Below are 25498 nucleotides of genomic sequence, written 5' to 3' on the forward strand. Positions count from 1 at the left end.
TAGCCTTCCAGCATTCACATTTTATTAGTCAGAATAATCCACTGGATATTCCTTAAGGTTGCTAGACATGAATAATCCATTCCTTCTCACTACTCCATAGTATTCTCCAGTAAAAAGGTATCAAAGTTTGTTTAACACTTTACTTGTTGGAGAATATTTGGGCTTCTTCTAGGTTCAGGCTCACATAAATAAAGCTTGCATGAATGTGTACGGGGTTTTGGGACCATTTCATTTCTTTGAAATAGATGCCAAAGTGTGCATTTAAGGCACATATATAAGTACATAACTATGATTATTTAAAAATTCCTTGTATATATTTAATATGCTTTAATAAAGCATTACCACAAAACACTACAGACTAAAATACAAAAATTCTTTTAAAATTCCCTGAAATTTTGCACTCTTGTTTTCTAGATTCAGAAATCCAAGCAGAAAAAACTTAACTGCTCCCTCAAAGAGTTGGTAACCAGGGACAGAATGGTCAGTTTTAACTGAGTCGACAAGAAATCACTTCTGCCTTTCCTGTTCTCTCATCTCAACATGCTGTACCCATAAAACTACTATACAACAGAGCTGCCAACAATACATAGCTTCTCGACATGAAAGGAAAAGCAAGGGTAGCTTGGCTTTGCGGACTTTATGAAGTCATGTTCTTGTCACAGGCTCCCCTAATGGAGCCTTGTGAACCTGCCTCACTGCAAAGACAATTGATAAGCGACAGAAAAGTGTGAACATTCAAACACATTTGGAGCACTCTAGGGTGTACATGGGAACTAAAAACTAAAATCGTTCACCAGGCCCCCGGGTTTCTGCAGCTGTGTGGTTCAAAGTTGCCTGTACTCATATGAGAGTGTTGAGCTAGTTTTAATAAACTGCAGTTTCTCTAATCTTAATCTCACCAGAGAAGTTACCTGAATGGTCCAAAGAAGAACCCTTTTAATATCTACCTTACACTTGGCACTTGGTTTGGTCACTACACTGTCTACTACCTCATGTTGGTGTATACCATATTTAATTCTCCTCCACATATAGGAGGTATTGTAACTCTGTGAGTATATCTGACACCAACACTACAAAACAGAGTTTTCTTATCGACAGTATCGACATCACCTGCAAGCATGTTAGACATGCAGACTTTTCAACCCTATCTCAAGACCAGCTATCGTAGTTTTTGCAGGCAAGTCTCAGTAGTCTGCTTTTCTCCAGTAGTTTGTACCTGGAAATTCTGAAGCTTGCTATGATACATTGCTGTCTTCAATCACCTCAGAACCTTTCATGTAGACACCAGAAATTTAGATCACTGAGCATGAAATCATACTAATAAAGGCCAAACAGCAGGACTGGAGAGATGACTCAGCAGTTATAAGGGCGCTTGTCAAGCTTCAGTTTCCAGACCTCACATGGTGATTTACTTTTAGAATACAAGGTGAACATACATAGATGCAGGAAAGACCATTAATAAATAAAAACTAAAACAAAAAACTTAAAAGCCCAAACATTAAGACATTGTCATCATTTTCTGTCAATTATGCAGTCTTTTTGAGGTCAATATTAATGTTAACATAAACCAGAATTATTGCTTAGGACAGTCAATAGATCATACCTTTCTTCATTTATGTTATATTTGTTATGTTTTAAATAAAAAATTTCGTTTGCATTCTACTTAGCACCTATTTAAAATTCTTTATCAAATCATAATTTCCTTGAGGGCAGGAAATGGGTATCCCCATAGCCTAATAAATAGATGTGTAATAAATGATTGTGGAGCAAACGAATGTAATATGTTGTATTATAGTTGCTTCATCCAATATACAGTGCACTTTCATGGTGGCGAAGATATTATTTTGTTCATGCTGAATTCTTCTCACTGTATTTAAATAGCTACCAGACATTCCTGAACATACTAAGGCTAATAATTATAAATAATAATAAAAAATTAACTATACTACATCAATACCTAAATAAACTGCATCTTTGGTGTTATCACACAGAATCTAAATAAATTTACTGTGGTCATTATTCCCAAGTAATGTGGAGCAAACTAATTTAGTAAGTGCCATATTGGATATTATTTAACAGACATCACTACCTGAAAATGACACTTTGAAGTATATTCAGGGAGATTCATAGATGAGTACAGGTATCTCGACAGAGACATCTCTTATCAAAAAGATCCCTTAGAAAGAAATGTAGGAGAAAGGCAGCACTGGAAACCCATCCAAGTGATGAGACGTGCCCTGACTTCTACAGAGATATTTGTTTATTTATTTATTGTACTCTAAGAAAGCAAATTATGTGACCTTACTAGATGATTCAAATTAAACTGTCAAAATAGGGTTATCATAATCCTTTGATGCTGATCTTTTAGGATTTTCTGCACTATTGGTTAATCTGTGGATTGAAATTGGAACATATGAAAAATACATTGAAGCGTCAGATGCGGGAGTAGGAAAATACAACATCCTGTTCAAGAATATAAGTTAAGGTCGTGTTCCTTAATTTTTATCAGAAGGATGGGAAATGCTGTGTTTTTTCATCAGTCTTTTTGTTTAAACATTTTAGAGAGATAGATAATATAACTGTCTTTGAATAAAACAAACAAAAAATTATGTTTTAGACTTTAAGAAAATGAAAAAGTCAAAATTGGGTGTGTTTATGATAAGTAGACTTTAGCAATGTAATGCATTGTAAAGCTGCTGTTGTTACTAAGTTTTCAGATGAGGTCAACATGTTTTCTTTTCTATCAAAAGAACACTTCCTCCAAAGTGTCAGGAAGAAGAAATGGCCACAGACACTAATTTATTTCATTATGCATTGCTGCGATCTTTGTATATTTATAGAAATAGGGTTTTGTTGTTGATTAGGGGTTTTGCCCTATTGAAATATGTCTTAAGGACATGTATATTTTTTAAATGACTAACATGTTTCTAGTCCAAGAGGAAATACAAAACCAGTCTGGGTGAAACATCATCTTCCAAACAAATTTTACTTTGTGTTTAATTTGTTCATGTGTTTTTTTTTTTTTAAAGAGAATTTGTCTCCAGGCAAAACTCTTAAAAGTTAGCTTTAAGCCAACATATGTTAGAATGGTTCCCTGAAATCACTAAATATTTTAGTAGCATTAACTTAAATTCATTTGTAAGACAGTTCATATGCAAAACTTCAGTCAGGTCTAGTATAGGAAAATTCTTTGAAGGTATAAAGTTGCTCATTTTGAATCAAAAGAACAGGGTAGTGTAAAACAACTGCTTGCCTTCCCCTTTAGTAAGTTATTGTTTCGATGTATTATCAATCCATTTCCTTGGGTATGTTAATGGACATCTTAAGTCTTGTCTAAGTCCACAGGTCTCTGAAGGAAGTCTAAACAATTTGGAGTGATTTGGAGTAAAAGGCCTATTAACAAGTTCAATGGGCTTTTCTCTCCTAGAGGTGGCATATTTTGCATGCTTTGTCCAGAATGACAACTTCTTGGGGGCACCAATTTATCAGACACTGAACCATCACTCCCTATGTTCTCAGAGAGGATGATGCTAGCCAGGATTTCCCAGGTGTTTACTCTGCTTAGAATATTGTGCCTGCTTGTCTTACCATGTGCCCTGGAAAGGCTGATGACAAAATCAACAAAGGACTTTGAGAGAAGGTCGTCCAGCTAGCAAGTGTCGCAGCGGAGATTCTAAGTTAGGTTTGTGTAGCGCCAGATTTTGACATAATAATTTCTGTGTATTTTGTTCAACCTTAGAGGGCATTAAACAGCTAGTGATGGTGGCTGTGGCAAACTACAGACAAGCCAAGGTGAGTTCTTACTTTCTACACTTTCCTTGACTGAAATGAGAAAGTCTCTGTGTGTGTGTGTGTGTGTGTGTGTGTGCGCACGCGCGCATGTGTGTATGCACATATATGCACATGCACATATTTGCACATGCATATGTGTATGGGCACCATATTGTGCCTTGGCGAGCATGGAGAAATCAGAGGATGAATTGGGAGAGTCAGTTCTTTTCCACAATGTGGGTTCAAGGATCCAACTCAGATCATCAGGCTTGGTGGTTAAGTACCTTCATTCACTGAGCCATTGTTGTCTGCAGATGAAATGAATTTGAGCTGAAATTTACTCTGAGAATCTTCTTTATTCATGGCCCTTTATTTGTAACTTATGGAACATGATATTTTTGTTTTTAACAGCTCGCAGGAATTGTTAATTTTATTTGCAATTAGTGACCAGATTTCTTCATTGCATTCTTTCCTTTCTCAGTAATGAGGCAGTGGATGTTCTTTTCCCCCAACTCTCTAAATGTTTCCCTTTGGGACACAATCTTTTTCTCTTTTGCATTTTCATAAATTCAATATTCAGAACTCAGAGAGAGCAAGAAACACATAGATCTCAATTGGAAAGAAATCACTCCAACCTCACATATCCACATGGATTCTTTCTGCACTCTCAAAAACTCCCAATTAGTCCTTGTCTCCATTCTCTGGCAAGTCTCAAGAACTCTCACGATCCTCACATATCATCTTCCAATATCCTTCCCTTAGGAATATCCCGGAAACTTTCTGGCTCCATGACATTCCAGGACCCAAGTAAGAGCCCTATTTACTGGCATAATATAAAAGTGCTCTTCCAGATGGATTATTTTGGAAAATTTTACAAGTTACAAAACCCAATGTGCATGGCTATGTCCTCCCAAGATTCTCTAATCACTGGGCTGAGGAGAATCATTTTAGTATTCATTACACCTCAAGCCAATCTTTGCTCAAATTTGGGATCATAAGTGGTGGTGTTTGTTTTTCATATGCTAGATTCTTCATATCATGGCCCTCATGTTCTTGAGAAGTTCCTTGGCCTCAGGCCTTCATCTATAATAAAAGTAAGACAAAACTGTCAATCGAAGAAGCCCTGGAATATAGCCAATTCATTGGAATGAAAATGCTGTCCCTGGCTGTCTTGAAACATCTGTAGTGGACACATGAATATACTAGAGGGCAAACAAATTGCTTAGCGTCTTGTCAGGACAAGATAAATATGGGGGGAAGGCAATAGCAAACCCTTTCAAGGAAAACTGAAATAAGTAAATCCACAAAGCTCTGGGAAGAGAGGAAAAAACAAAACAAAAAACCAACAGGCTAGTTACCTTTGATCAAATAATTGGAAATGTAGTTTCTTTTGACTTGATGTGATAATGTGAACCCGTGAATCACACAATCCCCAAGACAAAGAATTTTACAACAAGCCAGTATGCTTTAGTCATAATGCCATCTCTGGAAAAGGTCAGAGGAGTAGAAAATATGATCTTTCTAATTTTTGTGTACCGAAAAGGCCAATTATCTTTTAAACAACTGTAAAGAGTGATCATTTCAAGGAAACACTAAAAGAGGCTTTATAAATAGTCAGCAGATTCCAGCGATTTACGTCATAAAGGAACAGACTATCTTAAGTAACACATGGACAATAAAAGCAAGCAGATGTTTGTGCTCTACCCAGGGCACTAATGGAAGCGCTATGGCACTGTGTCAAAGTGAAGTTTGCCATCATCTGAATTACCCACTAGAGCCTTAAATAGAGCTGCTCAACTAGCCAACAACTGGGAAGCTTTCCCCAGCCACTCTGAGCATTACTCCTTGCTGCAGGTAAAAATCAATAATTCACTGTTAACACGTTGTGTCAAAACAGTTTTCTGAAACAGGCCTTGAGATGTGTGATATACTATAATATGCTCACTTGTCCTGAAAGAAACAGTTACTCAGGGCACTGAGTTATAAGCATAAGTTATTGTGAGCAAAATCACAGTGAGTTGGATTTGAGATTTCATGCACAAGCTGCCTGGCAGTTACCAAGTGAAGCTCTGGGACTTTGGTAATACTTAACAATAGAAATGAATTCGCAGATCTCAGCCTTTACTTCCCTCTCCCCTGCAGAAGTGGAAAGTATTTTATAAACATTAAGCCAGGTGCTGCTGCTGGTTTAATGAATGACTCTGAGGACTAGGGGAGGCATGTGGAGGATCAGCTCTTAAGGCCTCTGGCCTATTGTTCCTGACCTAGAATAACCATTTACTAACTCTGGAAAGGCCAGTCTCCTCTGTGCCACCTCACATCTAAGAAGTCCTGGATTCCTGCCATTCATGTCTTTTTGAGGAAGGGAAGTTTTTTAAAAAAGCATACTGCCTTTATACTTACAAGGCAGTAAGACAAATTCTATCATCTTCAAGGTCAGTTTCACTGGATATATCCCATGTATATATTATCTCAGGGTTATTAAATTATTCTCAGGGACCTACAATTGGCCAGGCACTTTTGAATGAGAACTAACAGTGCCCTCTGCTCCTCAATTGTTCTTTCTTCTAATTTCTCAACTTCCCTTGGATGATGTTTTTGGTTATTTTTAATTTAACCTTTTCATTTCTTACTTCATTTACCTCTTTTGCCCATTTCTTAAAATTTAAAAGCATTTCCCCTGAAGTATCTTTCATATCCTTTTTATTCTTTCATTTTCTGCCTCCTGTAGTTTCTGTTTTCTAACAATGCATGCTTTGCCAGTTTACTTGATCCTTTCATCATGTATCTCGTTGTTTGGGATTTTGTCTCTGTGTCGAAGCAGGTGGGCAGGGGAGAGCAGATTTTGTTGCTTTAGCACCTCCCTTCTTAATTTCCTGTTTATGCCTCTGCCCCACCTGCCTCTTTGATTATCCAGCTATTATCTAAGCCATTATATACAGTCATAAAAATGTCATTTTCTTTTCTTGTTTTATCATTTGTCTGACATTGAAAATAATAAACAATGGCTGAAATTTTACTCTCAAAGACAACTTTAAACGGGCATATATATTTGTATATATATGGTTGTGTATGTAGATATATTTATATAATCACATATAACACAAACATATGTAAATGCATGTTTAATGTACACAGAAATGTACAGAAATATGTGTAGTGTTGTATTAGCATTGACTGTGCCTCTACTAGATAAAATAAGAATTGGCTATTCTAGCCCTAGTGGAAATAATAAATTAGAACTACAAAATCTTGGAGGCATTATTAAAATTTATTTTTAATAAAACTAAATATATTTTATGATAATATGCCTATTTCATCAAACTAACTAATATTACATATAGACATTTGAAGTTGACTTTTAGGTTTCTGATCAATAGCAACAAGCTACATATACCACACACACACACAGTAATACATATATACTAATATTTTCCTCAAAACACAAGGTAGGTCATCTATGATTTTGCAACTTAAAACTCATATACTGACTAAGGCTACCAAAATGCAACCTTGAGTGAGTGGAGAAAAAAGTAAATCAAATAGACAAGTTTATATAAAATAGGCTATTTAAGAGATAACTGGGGACATATTTTATTAGCTAATTTATGACCTATAGTCTGTTGGCAGAAGCCTTCTTCCTCCCTACTTTACTCTTTCTAAGCAGAATAAACAGACAAGAAGGTTTGATGCTGTGCAAAGCTCACACCTTTATCTCGGCAGGAGCTTGACTCTGGGGTCTGGAAATAGAAATTCTCACCATTTTTCATTGATTGCAGTGTTTGATGTGACCTTCACCCTGGATCATTCTGGGGCTTCCTTCATTATCTTCAGTCTACTAGCCAATGATTTATGGGCAGGTACCTGAATTCTTGGACAAAATAAACTTGTCCTCTGATTTAACACTGTCAAGGTCTGACTTCCTACTTGTTTTTTGTTTTGTTTTTTGTTGGTGGTGGGTTATTTATTTATTTTTTTGCATTGTGAATTACCACTGCACATGCTGACTGGAAGTTTCTGTGGACTGGGTATTTCTGCTTTAATGTCAGCAAAGCCAAGTGGGTCACTAAAATGTGAAAGTGGCAGTCTCTCTGTGAGATACTATTCAGATTTGAAATGAATGCTTTACAGTGCCCTTATACCTTGAAATGCATTTGTACCAAAATGGGTCCTATAGAGGACAAATTACTGAGGGCTGAAGAAGGGATGGATTAGGAAGAGGAAGAAACACTTTCCAAACATGTCTGAGATTTCTATTACAGATAACAACTTCCAGTCTGCTTTCTTACTCACCCGCCTCCACCCAAATCCCAGATAGAATGTCTACAGTCACATATCAAATACCAGAATCAAGAACCACGGACCATCCAGTTACCTGGGAGTTCATAGAGAGCTCACAATATTCCACTCAAACACTTTACAAATAAGACGACAGAATGGAAAAATCTCCTATGCTGCACCACATATTTCTATATGAAAATAATCATTTGTTGTACATAAAAATAACTGAATAGGATCTTGATGAGAAATTCAGACATTTTAATAATCCAGTGAATCATAAATGTGGCTTGTACTACATTTATACATAAGTATACCCCAAATTGGAAGCATTCACTGAGGTCTAACAATAAAAAGGGACTTAAATAACATGTGCCAAGAACAAAGGGAAATAAACAGAGCAAGACAGTGGGAGAATATTGGTAGTGACTTGCATCCTACAATGCCAGAACACCTGCAGAGAGAGAGAGAGAGAGAGAGAGAGAGAGAGAGAGAGAGAGAGAGAGAGAGAGAGAGAGAAGCTAATACTTGGAATCTATAGAGCTTAACCCTTTCTTCCCCATCACATGCCCATTCACTAGGTTTTCTATCTGCCTGGCTGTAGCTTTTGCAACCCGAAGACTCTCTTTAATAAGAGAATATTGAGAACCTGGAGAGGAATTTCCTGAGAACAAACACAGGGAGTACACATGTCATATATAAATTCTTCTGAGGAAAGAATGCTAGAAAAACAGAATGGCAAACCCTGCAGAGAGCATGAGGTTAAGCATGTGCCCATGAGTCTGTGTAAACACTTGCATTACACGTTCCTAAATCTTAGAGTCAGTCCTCTTACAAGTGATAAAGGACCTCACATGATAAGAGTCTAGCTTGTTCTTATACGGGATACCTTAAACCAAGAAGAGGAGAAGCTGGAGTGAAAAGGAAGGAATTCACCAAACAATTAAAGGTAACAGATTCCCTGGATATTATCAACAAGGAGAAGTCTTTACTTAGGAAAAGGTACAGTGTTAAGCTCTCTTCTACCTCACCATACAACACCATCCCTGTTCTACCTCTATAAAGTTACTAATCTCCTTTCAACTTGCAACAGGAATGGATTTGTGAGATTATAATATTAACACCTGCATAAGACATACAGAGAAGTGATTACCACACATCCCTTTGTACTAGCATCACTTAATACAGATGTTTATGACATAGTTTTTAACCATATAAAAGCTGAGCTATTATACAGCTTGTGAATGGAACCGTACCATGGTGTTCAACCTCAAAACTTATGCCTTTTCTGCTTCATCAGACTACAAATAATTAAGCTGCCTTCTCAAGGCCAGGTTATCTTGCCTTACTCCCAACTTCAATGATACTGCACTATTTGTATAGTTATGTGAACTAAGTTTGTACTGAAAGCTCTCTTTGATATAGCCTTGTCAGTCACCACTTTCCTGTTTCATTTTTTATTCACCCCTGTTGATTTCGATCATAAAATATTATGAAAATTTATGTTTCTTTTCACCTCTATAAGCATGGCACAAAAATAAGCAGATGTCTTCTATGTCTGGCAGCTTTCTTTGGTCCCATATAATCAAATCATACTGATAAACCCTTATTTCTGTTTTCCATGTTGCTGCCAATGTGGACTTTTTCAAAGACAAATGTCAGCCATTATTGAAAATTCTCTAGTAGAATCTGGTCATTTTCTCTTCTTCTAAACACCATGACATTGTTCTTTCCTTCTTATTCTCTATGTTTCCCTTTCTTATATATGAGTTTCCTAACTTCTAGGCTGATTAGCTAAACCTTCCTACTGTGATTCTGACACACATGACTCAGATCAGAGCTTTTATTTCTTTCATAGCACCTTTACTATTGATTTCATGATATTTTATTCATGGTTATCTCTTGCAATGAAACATTATCTACATAAATGCAGACTCCTATTAGGTCTTAGTTTGTAAGGTAGTAAATATCATTAAATGGACATTGAGTGTTCCCTTTGTACTTGAAATCTGAAACTACTGAAGAGATTTATCTCACCTATAATTTTCATTTTATGTATGCAGATGAAGCAGATACAATCTTAAATATTCAGTCTAAATATACCTAAGAGAGTGCTTTCAATAAATGTAGGTTTATGTACTGCAGTCTAGAAAACATTATACCACAGGTTCAATTTTTTTTTCTTTCGAAAGGGTATATAATTGTAAGAGATAGTGTCTGAGAGTCAGTGAAAATATTTCTAATATAGGGGCACTTGCTTTACATTTGATGAAGCTGTACTACTTCATCACTTGAGTACCATATGATTCCCACTTCCCTTAATAAGCAGTGAACTCTTGCTAGTGCGTATCAGCCCACAGGACATATTTCTCTGTCTTGGGAGTCACATCAGATTAAATGTTTCATTCTGCTAGGATGGGTGTCTTGTATGAGAACTAAAAGTGACCTTGGAGGCATGATACCATGAGAAAAGACAACCCTAAATACTCCTAAAAAATCATTCCTAAAGTTAGAAAGACATTCTATTTTTGTTTTTAAGAAAAAACTATTGGTTTTTTTCCCAATGAATTTTCTAACCGAGTCCTTCCTGTAATTGCTGTTGTAAAGTTTTCTAAGTGTTAAATTAATAAAGATGAAGCAAGCATTTTTCCTTGCTTATAAAATATGTGACTTTGGGAGAAAGCCTTTAAAGGTAGAAACCCATATTTTAATAACATAGACTATTAAAGAAGAATTTAGAAAATGAGTCAAACCCCAAACCTTACAGAGTGTGATGGCTAGTCACACTCTGACTACATCTGGAATTAACTAAAACCCAAGCAGTTGGGTATACCTGTGAGGGATTTTTTTCTTAATTAAATCATTTGAAGTCAGAAGACCCATGTATAGCCTGGATCTTTGAGGTGAGAGGATTCACCTTTAATACAGATCTCTTGACCAGCTGGAATAACAGCAGTTTGGACTGAACAACTCTTGTATTCTTGAACTTTCCATTGGTAGACAGCCATTGATGGATTAGCTGGATCACAGCCTGTAAGACACTAGCTGTATAGCAGCATGTAAGGTGCTATAAAAGCTCTCGCTCTCTCTCTCCCTCTCTCTCTCTCTCTCTCTCTCTCTCTCTCTATATATATATATATATATATATATATATATATATATATATATATATTCTGGTCAACTTGAGAACCCTGACAATACACAGGAGATAAATAAGTAGCAACAACAAGAATAAAGAATCAAAATACCTTGGTGCAGACACTAGAAGGTACCTCATGTTTCATTGAAGCACAATTTTCAAATGAGTTAAGTGGACCATCAGCGTGTCTGCTTCTACTTCTTCAATCCTAGAATTGGTTAATTTTAGAACAATGCCTAATACACTTGCACCCATCCAGAGTCAACCAATATATATTGACTGACTTCATATTCAGCATCATATGTGTTCTCAGGCATGACTATTTTAATATGTACAAATGCCTAATAATCTGTATACCCACCAATAACTGAGGAAATCAAATTCCCAAAAAGTTTTTAAAAAAAAAATCACATGGCACAACCCATCATCCACAGCTTCAGAAGAAACTTGGGAAACACTATCACTGTTTTATTTCGTAAGTTTAAGCCAAGGCTATCAGTTGGAGTAAACTTGCTATCTGTTCTCTGGTAGTTTATATATTGTTTTGTTCCCTAAGGCAGTACATGATGAGTGTGTCAGTGTGGATATAAATAACTGTACAATTAGATACTAGGGGGAGGGGAGAATAATTTTAGCTTAAATAATCAAGGCCTCTGTTGTAGAACAATACCTATAAATAATACAGCATTTCTGGGCTTAGGCCCTTTGACAAAAATTTCAAGTCTGTCACGTGTTAAAACTAAAACTGTCAAATTGAGTGGCTTTGGTTAATTTTATTTCTGTCTCAAGTTGAAACAAGTGAAAAGCAACCCATGAGAGAGTGTGAGCATACTCTGTCATACACAAGCCAAGGCATCCTCAATACAGATGAGGCCATTATGTCCCAGGCATATCTGAAAATGCTCTATTCCTCAGAGCATGGTAGTTTACTTTTATTTTTCTTTTAAAATGTTTCAGCATTATCTAAACGTTTTTCATTTAAGGTGTGAATTCTATTGTGTTCGATGCCACGGCAGTGGCTCTTGTCTATTTCATGAGATCTACAACTGAAACTCCTACCTTCAGGACTACCAGTGTTGCTGAGCCACTATCCAAACCTCGTGATCTACTTCGTGCTCTAGAATTACCTCTTTGCTATGAATACCTGACAACCCAAGAGAGAACAGTTTGCTAATCAAACACTCTACCAAAGAACCCTCCCCCTAGTGTGACATAGTGGTATTGAAAATTACATTTACAAAATATAAGGTAGTACCACCCAGTCCTGTCATTTTAGAATTACTCTGAGAGGAAATTATAGTGATTTCTTTCCTCTGTCAGTACATGAAGCTTCTTGGCATTCACTTGGCATCCTCTTACATGGCTCTTACATTGTTATTCGAATTATCTCACCACGTCTGTTAGCTATCCATTGCATAGCAGTGTGTTGTACCTTTGAGATAGGAAGCTCTGATTTAAACGTGGCTCAACAGAAGAAGCGAATAACCAAATAATTCAGCAGTAAACCACATGTCACAGGCTGCATACCATTTACATTATGAGATTTCTTTTTACAGGGATGTTGTTATCTGTCACACAAAGACACAGTTCAAGTTCATCTGTCTTTCATATACATACATTTCCTTCAGAGTACATAACACACGACTTCAGAAGGTGTTTGATAAATATTTGCTGAAGGAATGTTATGGGAATTAATAATGTAAAATGTTTTTAAAAGTTAATTGATGTCAAATGGCAGGGAGAGAAAACTCACCAAAGATCACAAAGATAACAGAACTTAGTACAGATTTTGGTACAGTGTCCAAGTAAGAAAATTTCATTTGATAAAGAACTTCTTAAAATCCATTATTTTATTTATGTTCATTGTCCTTGGACTAAATCTACATTGATAGCAGAAGAATCCCAGCTAAACACCAACTTGAAAAAGGATAATAGATGCAATAACCAAATGCTAGCTACAAAAAAAAATCTCAAGAACAAAAACTGCCATTAGATTTGCAAAAGATCTTTAAGGTTAAAACAACAACAACACTGAGAAATTATATATATTATATATATTCTGTCTGAAATTAAATGACATAGACAGGATTTGAAAACTCCAATGATCTCAAGAAAGAGAATAAAAATTAAAAATTATATACCTAAGGAGAACAAATTTGTAGCATTTTAATTTGCTTAGTCAGGTTCATGGGCAGGAATTGTTATTAACAGTTTTCTTTCTTTTCCACATTACATTAAGTATAGAAAATGATCAGATTTATGCAGTATATCGGGAAAATGGAGGTCCAGAAACCATCTTCTAGGTATGCTGCATCCAAGTCCAGCTTGCTGCCCAAGATGCCAAGAAGTACAAACGAGTAGGCAGGTGTGCAACCCACTCATGGGCAGTGCTCGGCAGCCCACCTACTTGCCAGTTTTTTTTCCTTAAAGTATGTGCCCCGAGATAACCAGATGCCCCACAAAAACAGGTTCTGTTCATGAACCATTAGAAGTTTGTAGTTAACTATAATTTGTAGGATGCATACCACACTTCTTTTAGGAATTCACAATTTATGAACTATCGAAGTTATCAGAAGAACTATCCCTCCCCATGACCAAGATTTTTTAGCCTTTTTTTTTTAAATTTCAAAACTCAGGAAAATTACTACCATCTCATAGTTCTAAGGATGTTGTTAAATGGAGGCACCCTTCACACCAGAACATAGAACCATGACTTTAAAGAGTTAATGTAAAAATATAGCATCCTAATTGTTTTTCATTGGAGGAAAATTTGGACACTAAATGAATTTAATCTCCAAGATGAAATCCACCGGGAACTCTGAGAATGCCAAGGTATCCCATGCCATAATCAGTATTGTTACCCCGACATGAGCTCGTGAGGAGCCTGGAATGCATAGATTCTACAGATAACCCTCCCAATCATCTGCAGCAACTAACGTCACAGGCAAGGAGGTTTCTAATTGTGAAACCTAAAATCCTTATAAAGACCCTCACTCTCTGTGGCCCAGGAGACTTTTATGTTTTCTTGGTTATATATTCCCTTGGCTGTTAATGCAATTAGTATGTAATAACAATGTACTACACATCCACTCACAGGAAAAATGGTAGACATGCCAGTTGATTTGGCTTGGGGCCATCTCATTGGCAGCATGGTGAGACAACCTGGTATTAAACCATCTGTTATTAAGGGTATATTTTAAAATAGTGTTTTGTGTCTCCTGGGTTACTCACTCCCACTGATAGCAGCGCAATATTAAGACTCCCATTTTTTCCTAGCAGCAGTGTGCAGATAACAAGCTTTAAACATTTGCATTGTTCCCTCACTGTTCATGCTATCTAGAATTTTATTTAATGAAATGTCTCCCATATAATGCACCGGCTTTCTCACTGTTTTCTCATGGCAGTGAGCAAGCAGCTTTTGAACTGTGTTACTTAGCATAGTTGGACTGTTTAGAGTCCCGAGCCCTAAGTAAAACTGGCCAGAGCTTTTGTCCTTATGAATAGCGAGCTGCCAATCTGTCTTAAGACGATTGCTACAAACAGAAGAGTAGAATATGATCTACAATTAACAATAAAATTCTTTTTTCAATTTGCTTCTTTCACATTGGTTTGCGTCGATTACTTTCCTTCATATTAATTTAGGAAATTAACTCCTCATCCTCACAAATCTTCAACCAGGTCCTCGTTGCCACCTGTTGCAGTAAGAAGCAGAATCCTGCCGCACAAATTTTTAGAATTAAGTTTGTGCATGGCAGAAAAGGATGGTATTCCTTTGAAAGATGAGCAACCATGCCATTTAACAAAACTATCCAATGTAAGTCAATTCAGAAAACCACCTTGCCTTACAAAAATAAAATTTACAAATTTGTACCTTACTTTAAATCCCTTTTGACAAGCATAAGAGAACTAACTTTCAGTTCAAAACTTCTCTGTATGCCTCAGACCTCGGTGGGAACAGGTTTTTGGTTTTTCAAATTTCCTTTCACAGTTGCCTTTTCTAATTGACTGTTCCCAAGTATAACTAAAATTTCCCTCTAACTTTTCTAAGCACTTTCACATTCCCATATTTAATTCCATTCAGACTGAATGTTTTATATATGTATAGTGCACAGCCAATTTCTAACTCAATTGACCGCAGTGCCCTTGCCATAATGCCTTATTCATCACTCCCACCTTATATATAAGCAGGCACATGCTAGTTGTCAAAATGCAAAAGGGAATTTCTATATGTTGTTTAGAACAAAGGAGCTAGCTCTGCTTCTTCCTCTCCTTGCTGACTCAGAAGGTGTCCTTTATTACATGTACAGGATCCAAGTATTTTGCTCCTCGGGAATGAAAAATGATAGCTTCAGACTGCCTTTAAAAAAAATGACAAATTCTGTTTCTGCAGACTATCACCCTGCTTGTGGATTTAAGAATCCCTCTGAGATTTACTCTTACTTCCTTGAGGATTCAGCGTTCCTCTCAAAGCACCCCCCCCCCACCACCCCGCCGCCGCCAAACTCATCTGCACTGTTTCAGAGTGCAAGAAAGATGAGAAAGTTTGCTCATCCCGATGGTCTGGAAATTCTTGTTCAGTAAAAAACACTTTCTGAGATGTCTAAGGTGCTAGAATTATTGCCTCGGTAGATTTTTAATGTGCAAAACCCACAGAGAAAGTTGGCTGGAGGTACGGCAAAGCATTGTGTTTGTTCAGGAAGGAGCTGTGGGGTTAGAGGCTGAGCAACGCCTCTCCCTCTGCTTCCTGGGTGAGAGCGGCGAGGCGTGCCCCTTAGCAGAAGCGAGCAGAGAGGGAGAGCAGTGAGACTCACCGGCTTCCCCATTTTTCTCAGGATCGGGAGTTTGTTCCTCAATTGAGAGCTGGAAGAGGCAAACCTGAGAGTCCTCCACGCAGGCTGCTCGGGCGAGTACCGGCTCTGCTCTTCGCCTCGGATCAGCTGAATGGCTGGGGCGTTCAGGAAGCTTGCTCTGTCCAGCTGGGAATCGCTCCCCCTCTCCAGGGTGTGTGCTTACATGCCTCTCAGTCAGAGCAAAGAAAAAAAAAATACCAAACTCAGGTCAGCCTAACAGGTTTCCTTATATAGGTAAACATGAATTGCATTCCTGGTGAAAGAAGTTAACTAGGAGCCCTCGGTAACCTGGTTAACCCTATACATGCCAGAAGGGCTCAGAATCAGTTGCCCTGCAGAGGGTTTGGTTGCAGTACAAAGGAATTTGTGAGATTTAATTAAAAGTGTCTTTATCCTGGCAGTCTGCAAAAAATGGCCCTTTTAGTATAACTGAGAGTTAATAACTAGTATTTTATATCACACACTGTGACCATTATATTATCATAAGGCATCGTAGGGAAAAAAATCAAAGTATAGGATGTCATAATTTGTCTTTCATGATTTTCAAAGTAGGGAAATTAATTTTGAGATTATTTTCAAAGAGGTAAAAATTGTGGCAGAAAGGGAATGAGAAGAGAATAAACTTCCATGAAACAAGGCACAACTGACTTATTGGAGCACAGTAACTAAGCTATTAAACTTTCCCAGGCCTTTAGTAGATAATACAATATAAACATTTAATGTTTATTTACTTTGCAATGCAATGATTGCTAATGTATTTTTGATGGATGGAATTTCAGTTTAATGATATCTATGGCAGTAATAATCTTTCCCAACCCACATATTATTTGATTTGTTCAAAACATGTAAGATTTGTGAATTCGCATTACTACATGTAAAAATTACAAGCAATTTTACAGATCTAAGAAGAAAAAAATACACGTGCCAGTGAACTCTATAGATGGGAGGGTTAACTCCACTTTGAAATACAGTTTAAAAGACATTTAGGGTTTCTAATACTTGACTTTTTCTCTTTACTTTTTCTACATCATAGTAAAGTAGCAATTATTTTTCATTGTAATCCATTTCACTAAAGACTTAATGAGAAGTTGACATAATTAGATGTAAGATTTTCCCATGCTTAATGGAGATGAAGACTGTCTAATAAGTATAAGCAGTCCTTAAAAGAATCTCTTGCTATTATTATGTCCACCAGCTGACTGCTCCTCGAGTAGTGACAATCTTATTAAAAATACCTTAGTGCTGTTTTGGTTCCCTGATTCAGAAAGGAGAGACAATAGATGTTGACACGCCATTGAAGACAGCACCAATGCAAACTATCACAAAGAATCTCTCTAATTGCACAGTCAAGAACAATAACTAAACTTTGAAAAGCATTTCACTTTGGGCAAAGTCAATCACTCTTTTTATCTCCATAGGAATGCTGAAAAGTGTGTTTATTTCCTTTTCACACCAATAAAATGGGCATAGAAAGATAAAGTGATTAGTCCTCCAACATCTCAGGATCAGTTTGTCAGAGATCCCATTCCCCAGATAGTCTAAAATTTAATTACAATAGCATTTTGGAAATAAAATCCATTTTAAGACACATAAAAACATTAACATGGCACTTTCCCATACCCCAATTTATTTTTAATAATAATATGTTCATATTTTTAAATAGAATTACAAACTAACTAAAATACTTTCTATAAAATCATAATTTTTGATAATATGACTGCATTTGAATATCAAACAGCATAAAATGAGTTCAGAAGTGCACGTTTATTGACTATGAGTTTGAGTTGTAAAATACTATGGAAATATGACTTGGAAAGTACTGCACACATTCTGTTTTCAGGATACACAGCTTTACTATATCAAGTTAAGACCCATCTTGATTCCTCCACTGGAAGGAATATTAATGTGTTCGCTTTATAGGGTTTTCACTAATATTTAATATTTGGTGTCATGCCAGGTATTTGCTTTTATTAATACAGTTTATGTATGATCATGTACCCTTTATATCCTCATAATTCCCGCTGAAGCAAGTTCTGTTTATGCAGGATTGTTAGAATTTATTAACATGTTGTTGCAAGACAAAGAATGCATTTTTTTTCCCCAGGGGAGTGTAAAGCTTTAAATGTCTTAAGTTGGCCTCCAAATTTATTTTTGAAATTCTTCATAAACAATTGTTTAGGTTTCAAACATAAAATACTATAGACTATAATTATCAAATTACAAGTTCAAGATTTGAAATTAGGATATTGAAGTAACTTATTTCAAAGAGGAAACATAATTCTCTGTGAAATCCAGTTTGAATACTTCAAGAAATTGTTTGAGAAAAGCTGTGTCAATGAGGTAGCATGAATTCCACCTTGCCATATAGGACCCAATGAGAGAGTACTTACAGCTGAGAAATTAAAGTGTGCCAAAAAAAATAAAACAAAACCTCACTTATGGGAAACTAAATAAAATACGGGTCTTACGAGAAGTACAGAAAACACCATTGTGGTCTAAGGAAAATATCAGGAATACATTTTCAAAATTCACAATGATTTATATCTAATGAGTCAATGAGCTACATTTCAAACCTTGGTCCTCATATGAGACACTGAGATGCTCCCTGTTTCTACTGCACCCAAAGTACAGCGGCTGAAGATCAATCTGGTCTAGTTTTACTTCTTGGATATATGACTTTGGGCAATTTGCTTAAAATTTATGACTCTCACATACAAAATGAAAGAAGAAACTTCTACATTTCACAGATTTCTGGAAGTATCTTATGAGATTTCATGTCAATGAATCCACACATTACACTGATGCTTCTTTTAGTGTCAAGTATCCATCAACAATCAAAGTAAACAATCATCAACAGTCTACGTATATGCTGCTCATGGAGCTAGCCGACTTGAAGGAAATACTATTTACATCTATACTGTGCAATGTGAAACTGGAACGCGAGAATGTATAACTGAATATCTACATGAGTACAGGAATATTATTACATGGACGCCATTCATGCTGTCTATCTCACTACAAATGGTTCAAGTATTTAAGCCATTGAAAGGCTGATCTTATCATGATTAAGCCTTGTAGACCTGAGCTGAGTCAAATAAATACCAGAGAAGAGTGAAATATAATTCATTAGTCATATCATGATGTTGTTGTTTTTCTAACAGTTAAGGAGGGTCAGTTCATTCAAAAAGCAAGTTCGTGGTGCTCAAAATGTTGGATACTCAGTGGAATTATAAAAAAAAGTAATGAAAAACCCCAACTTTATAGCCACTTAATTAAAATATACTTTTTAATTTACTCTTTTGCCAAAAATATTTCATTGGCATGTTTTGTGCTTAAGGGGCCCATGAAGGACACATACAAAAAAGGATGCACAGAGAATAACAATGGTCTTTAATTTGAATAAAACTGTCTAGAACAAATAATATGATAATTGTATCAAGCGGGATAGGTGAGACTATGCCTGAGTAACAAGCAATCCCCAAATCTCAATGCTTTAGAAGAAGAAGGGTATACTTCTCATTATGTTGCATGTCTCCACAAGGCAACAGGGAGATCTATTCATACCTACTCAGAAAATGTGTGAATGTGTCATTGTTTGCAACGTCTACTTTTATGGTTGATGAGACAGGAAATAGGAACTTGAGGAACTTGTACTAGCTTTCCAAGCTTTAATGGGTTCACCTAAAACCATTGATCATATCTGAGTTCACCATTCAGCTCTTATGCTGAGTGCAATGGAACCTAGTCAGTCATTCCCTACCTTAAAATGCCAGTATTTTTTAAAAAATGATTTGGAGGATGCATACGTAATTTATCCCAGTCAGTCACTTGGGAGATGAAATATAAGATAAACTGAATTAATTTGAAGAGAGTAACAAATTGGATAGCTAGTATCTTGGGTAATTATAGTTCAAACTGACCTTCACTAGTAGGGAATTAAATGATGTTAAGAGCTTTTGTTCAGTGGTGATAAATAACAGGTTGGAATTAAAAACATAAAATATATGTGATAGAAAAATTATAATGAGCTAGCATTATCCTGTGAATTAAATAAATATTCACAGTCTACCACTTTTACCTGTAAAGTTTCTTAGGATGTATTATAAATATGAGCTGGAGAGATAGCTCATCAGTTAAGAGCTTACTGCTCTTGCAAAGGACCTGGGTTTGTTGTCTACTACCCACATAGTAGGGCACAACCATCTATAAATTCAGTTCCAGGGAATCCATTGCCCTCTTCTGGCCTCCACAGGCACTAAGAACATGCATGTGTACATACATAAATGCAGACAAACATTCAAACACATACAATCTTTATAGAAATATAGTGGTATTAACCATGTGAGCACTAGTATAAAGATAAGTTGTTTCCAAATACTGATTTTTAGATCCACAATTCAGTAAATCAACATATTCAGAAGCAAAAGCAGAGATTTCCAAAAATTGCAGATTAGAGGACAGAAAAGGTTTATTTATTTATTCATTTATTTATTTATTATTTATTTATTAAAGATTTCTGCCTCCTCCCCGCCACCGCCTCCCATTTCCCTCCCCCTCCCCCAATCAAGTCCCCCTCCCTCATCAGCCCAAAGAGCAGTCAGGGTTCCCTGCCCTTTGGGAAGTCCAAGGACCTCCCACCTCCTTCCAGGTCTAGTAAGGTGAGCATCCAAACTGCCTAGGCTCCCACAAAGCCAGTACGTGCAGTTGGATCAAAACCCATTGCCATTGTTCTTGAGTTCTCAGTAGTCCTCATTGTCCGCTATGTTCAGCAAGTCCAGTTTTATCCCATACTTTTTCAGACCCAGGCCAGCTGGCCTTGGTGAGTTCCTGATAGAACATCCCCATTGTCTCAGTGTGTGGGTGCACCCCTCACGGTCCTGAGTTTCTTGCTCGTGCTCTCTCTTCTTCTGCTCCTGATTTGGACCTTGAGATTTTAGTCTGGTGCTCCAATGTGGGACTCTGTCTCTGTCTCCTTTCATTGCCTGATGAAGTTTAATATTCAGGAGGATGCCTATATGTTTTTCTTTGGGTTCACCTTCTTATTTAGCTTCTCTAGGATCACAAATTATAGGCTCAATGTCCTTTATTTATGGCTAGAAACCAAATATGAGTGAGTACATCCCATGTTCCTCTTTTTGGGTCTAGCTTACCTCACTCAGGATAGTGTTTTCTATTTCCATCCATTTGCATGCAAAATTCAAGAAGTCATTTTTTTTTACTGCTGAGTAGTACTCTAATATGTATATATTCCATACTTTCTTCATCCATTCTTCCATTGAAGGGCATCTAGGTTGTTTCCAGGTTCTGGCTATTACAAACAATGCTGCTATGAACATAGTTGAGCATATACTTTTGTTGTATGATAAGGCATCTCTTGGGTATATTCCAAAGAGTGGTATTGCTGGGTCCAGAGGTAGGTTGATCCCGAATTTCCTGAGAAACCGCCACACTGATTTCCAAAGTGGTTGCACAAGTTTGCATTCCCACCAGCAATGGATGAGTGTGAAAAGGTTTTCTATAAGAGACAATAAATACTTTAAATTTTTGCCAGCAAAACCTTCTCTTTTGTAACTATTCAACTCTACTCTGTCACTGAGGTCCAGAGCAGCTATATTAAGTAAATGTGTGCTTGTGTGCCAACAAAACTTTATTAACCAAACTAGGCACCAGACTTTGACTATACACAGACCCCTGTTTTCTCCATTATAAGTCTTTCAGAATAATAAGGTATCATGATTGCAAATGCCACGAGTGCAGGAGGAATCCAACGTGAGTCATTTTCTTATGTGTCTTGTTCTTTGCACAATGCTTTCTACAAAGATCTCAGTGAATAAGATGATTAAATAAAGTATATTAAATTATCCAGAATGCCACCACTGCATGAAAGTCCCAAAATATTCCAAAACAAATTGTATTATTCTTGAAAGTGTCGTAAATATGAAATTCAAAATATATTTTACCTTTCCAATATGTCAAATAGTTATTAATCATATTTTCCTTAAAGAACAAAAATATTACTTACAAGAAAATATGATAAAACACAGAAGAGTATTATAGTAATGAGATTACAAAGAAGAAAAACTAAAGAAGCAGAATATATTTGCAAAATATTTTGAACATTTTTCTAAGTTCTTTATAATTAGCCAAGGACAATGAAGCAAATGTCATCTTTAGATACAAGTGAAGACTGAGACAAGAAGTTGTCACTTGTCCAATATCAAGATAGTGGTGATGGAGACAGAAAGAACTAGATCCCTTCAGTTTCCAGTCCTTGAGACTGACAAGTGTGCAATGGCAGAGGCACAGGAATACATTAGCCAGATATATTTCTTATAAAGGTGAAATTGAATGCAATAATAAACACAATTTGCACATGTGGAGGTTACGTGTTGTCTACCTTTCTAAATTCTATGATGTTTCATTCATGCATTTCTATAATCATTTTCACACACACATCCATTCTCCTCTCATCCTCTCTCTGCCCTTCTGAAACTCTTCTCCCCTGCAAGACTCCTTGAACTTACATATCATCTATGTGTGTGTGTGATCCACCGAATTGAATAATTTGGGGGTTGCCTCAAGGAAAGCCCAGGATTCCATATGCCACCTTTCTTCCCTACCTAAAATGGTCTCCATAGACTCTTCATCTTTAATTCAGTCTGGTTTGTAGTTAGCCACAAGCTCTCCCTTTTGATGAAACTCTGAAAGCTGAGCATAGTCATGAATGAATGGCAAATACTCTTGAATCTTAATGGTGATCATTTCCATGCATCGCTTTTACCTCAATCCTATTGCACCACCTGCCCAGATCAGTTTCACTATGCCATCATTATTGGGCTAGATAATTCATCATCAAAGGCCTATCCTGAAAATTGGAAAATAATAAAACAACATCTCTGGTAAATTGGTAAATTGTACTCATATTCAAAGTCATAACCACAACAAAGACTTTTAGACATCACCAAATACCCTCAAGGGGGCAAAAATTATCTGCTTTGAGAACTGAATTAATATGTTAGCTTAATTGTCTTTCCTACTTCTGCCATTCTTTCTCTATATTCTACATTGAGAGGCATATAAAAATAATATCTTGTAAGGGCATATGCAAGCTTATGTTAATTATTGAGTAAGACAGAATGCAATGTCATTTCATTCCCATGGTCCTACATTTCTTCCCAATTTGTCCCGAGCTAGAACTCCAAACCAAAACTGTAGTACTGCATGTGCTCACACTGGGATTTCTTCTATTTCTCCAACATATTCATGTTGTTCAGATGGGAAGAAACTTTGCCCATGCTGTTGCCAAAGTCTGAAATGTACACCTTCCTGTGTTAGGCAGAATGCTGACCTCATAAATTGTCCCAGTCACTGTGTGTGGTAAAGGATACCAAAGTTGTCCATGGAATTAAGGTTCTTAATGAATGGGCTTTAAGATCTCCTGGACAACATAGACTGAAGACTAACAACTTTCCAGGAATCCTCCAGGCCTCTAGGCCTAGATTTGGATGATGGAACTATCGAGCCTTATGGACAGAGTAGCTTTCAGGTCTCTGCTTCTCCACGTACTGTTGACATACCAACCAGTATTGTAATAAACAACCTATTCACTATTGCTAGTTCCAACATAGAAAAAGGAACTCCAATCTAAAGGATCAGGGTGGTCTCTAAAAGCTGGCAAAGGCCAAGGACCAGATTTTCTCCTAGAAGAAGAGTCACATAAGAACACAACTTAGTTGACACCGTGACTTTAAGCCAAGGAGACTAGTGTAGGATTTTTGACCCTGACAACTGTAAGGTAACATATTTAACCATTGAATTTGTAATACATTGTTACAGTGGCCATAAGAAATGATACATCAGCTACTCCCATGCTAATACCTCTACCCCAAGGTTCAATACAAATATCTTCTCCAGTATATTGCCTTCTATGATAACCATTACTGACTTTATTCTCCATCCCAACTCCAGTAGTTTCACATCAGTCTTTCTCATACATTCCTCCTGATACTTCTGGCCACTGTTAGACATCAATAGAGTGCATTCATTGCAAAGTAAAACCAAAAGAAAAAAAAATCTCAAATCCACCTGAACAGAAAGTAGAAAATAATGACAAACTTGGAAAAATAAAATAAATGTGGTGGTAATTTTATACGCCTTGGGTCAGGAATGCTGGAGAAAGAACCAGGTTTGGATTAAGTAAAGAACGTTTGTGTTGGATGAAAAGAAATTTTTGACGGTAGTTGGAGAAATTGCACAAGGAAACACGCTGCCAGGAAGGGCCACAGAGGCCGAGATTGTGGCAACACTCGCAACAGAGATTAGATAATGCAAGTCTAGAGAGTCAGTGGAGCTCAGCCTGCAGCATTTACTCGATGGCCTGCTTCTTCTTCCTCCAGCTTGAAAATGCATGTAACACAAAGCAATGACTCACAGGACAACATCTGCATGTAATTGCATTTCTGTTCCAATAATAAATGTTTCAACTGCTACGCTATTTACGAAAGCTGTTATCATAAAGAGCCGAGTGGGGGAAATTTGAAACACAAATGCTTATCTTAAGAAGCCCTTCCTTTGCAGTCCTGTGTCCAAGTACCTAGTGCCAAATTTACCGTAGTGTTTGAATTGTCTTGAGGGATTTATCTTCTCTTTTAAATTGATTTTCAGGTGTTTGATTCCCGGCAAAAGCCCTTCTTGTCAGTCATGATTTTCATTATATTTTTGAACCAAATGAAATGAAGACTAAGTACTAGAAATTGTTCATATTTCTTGCATCAACTTATTATCTAAAGTTTGGTCCTACTGCCAGCCTTAGAAGGATGGCATCAGTGAATGCATAGCCTGAACTGGCCATCCCTTGTGATCAGATTGGTGCCTACCCCATTTGTCATCAGTTTCACTGGGATATTAGAGAAAGATTTGCAGATATCTGTCTATTTCCCTAAACTATCTCTCTAGCTAATATAATCCACTTTTGACACTGAGTAAAAGCAGAGAGCTACAATCTGCGGTCAGTTTCATGATCAAGATGGTGGACATTGTATATTCTACTGCATTCTATGCAGCTAACCTATTTTATTTGATAGTGTGTGTGTGTGTGTGTGTGTCATAGTTAAAACTTGTGATGATTTCATCAGTAAATAACCCTATTGTAAGTCAAGGATCATCTGTACCATATTAGTTTTACATTGTGGTCAGAGAAAGAAAAAGAAAGTAGAGAATGATCCACTGGGAACATGAAGAGCAGCTACACACAAGCAGAGACAGGCAAAGCGAAACAGACAGAAATGGAAGTAGACTGATGGGCTACTTGGTGTGTCAGAGCTTAGTGGCTTAGTTATGTGACTCCTTGATACTGTCTTATACTATAGATCAGAGAAGTATGATTCTTTTAAGACCAGGCAAGTTGATGTAGTCTCAAAGCATACATCAGAGAACAGGAAGTTTTTGGTCTGACATTTTT

General features: G+C 36.8%; 1 protein-coding gene across 1 annotated transcript in view; it reads right to left on the bottom strand.

Annotated features, from left to right (window-relative positions):
- The window catches only part of Mid1 (midline 1), a 363047-nt gene extending 347029 nt beyond the window's left edge, over positions 1-16018 (bottom strand). Inside the window, exon 1 of the mRNA XM_057760186.1 lies at positions 16000-16018. The gene's annotated coding sequence lies outside the window, so the exon portion shown is untranslated. The remainder of the gene's footprint in view (positions 1-15999) is intronic.
- Positions 16019-25498: the final 9480 nt, after the last annotated feature.

Source organism: Chionomys nivalis, chromosome X (assembly GCF_950005125.1).
Source record: "Chionomys nivalis chromosome X, mChiNiv1.1, whole genome shotgun sequence".
Lineage (NCBI taxonomy): Eukaryota > Metazoa > Chordata > Mammalia > Rodentia > Cricetidae > Chionomys > Chionomys nivalis.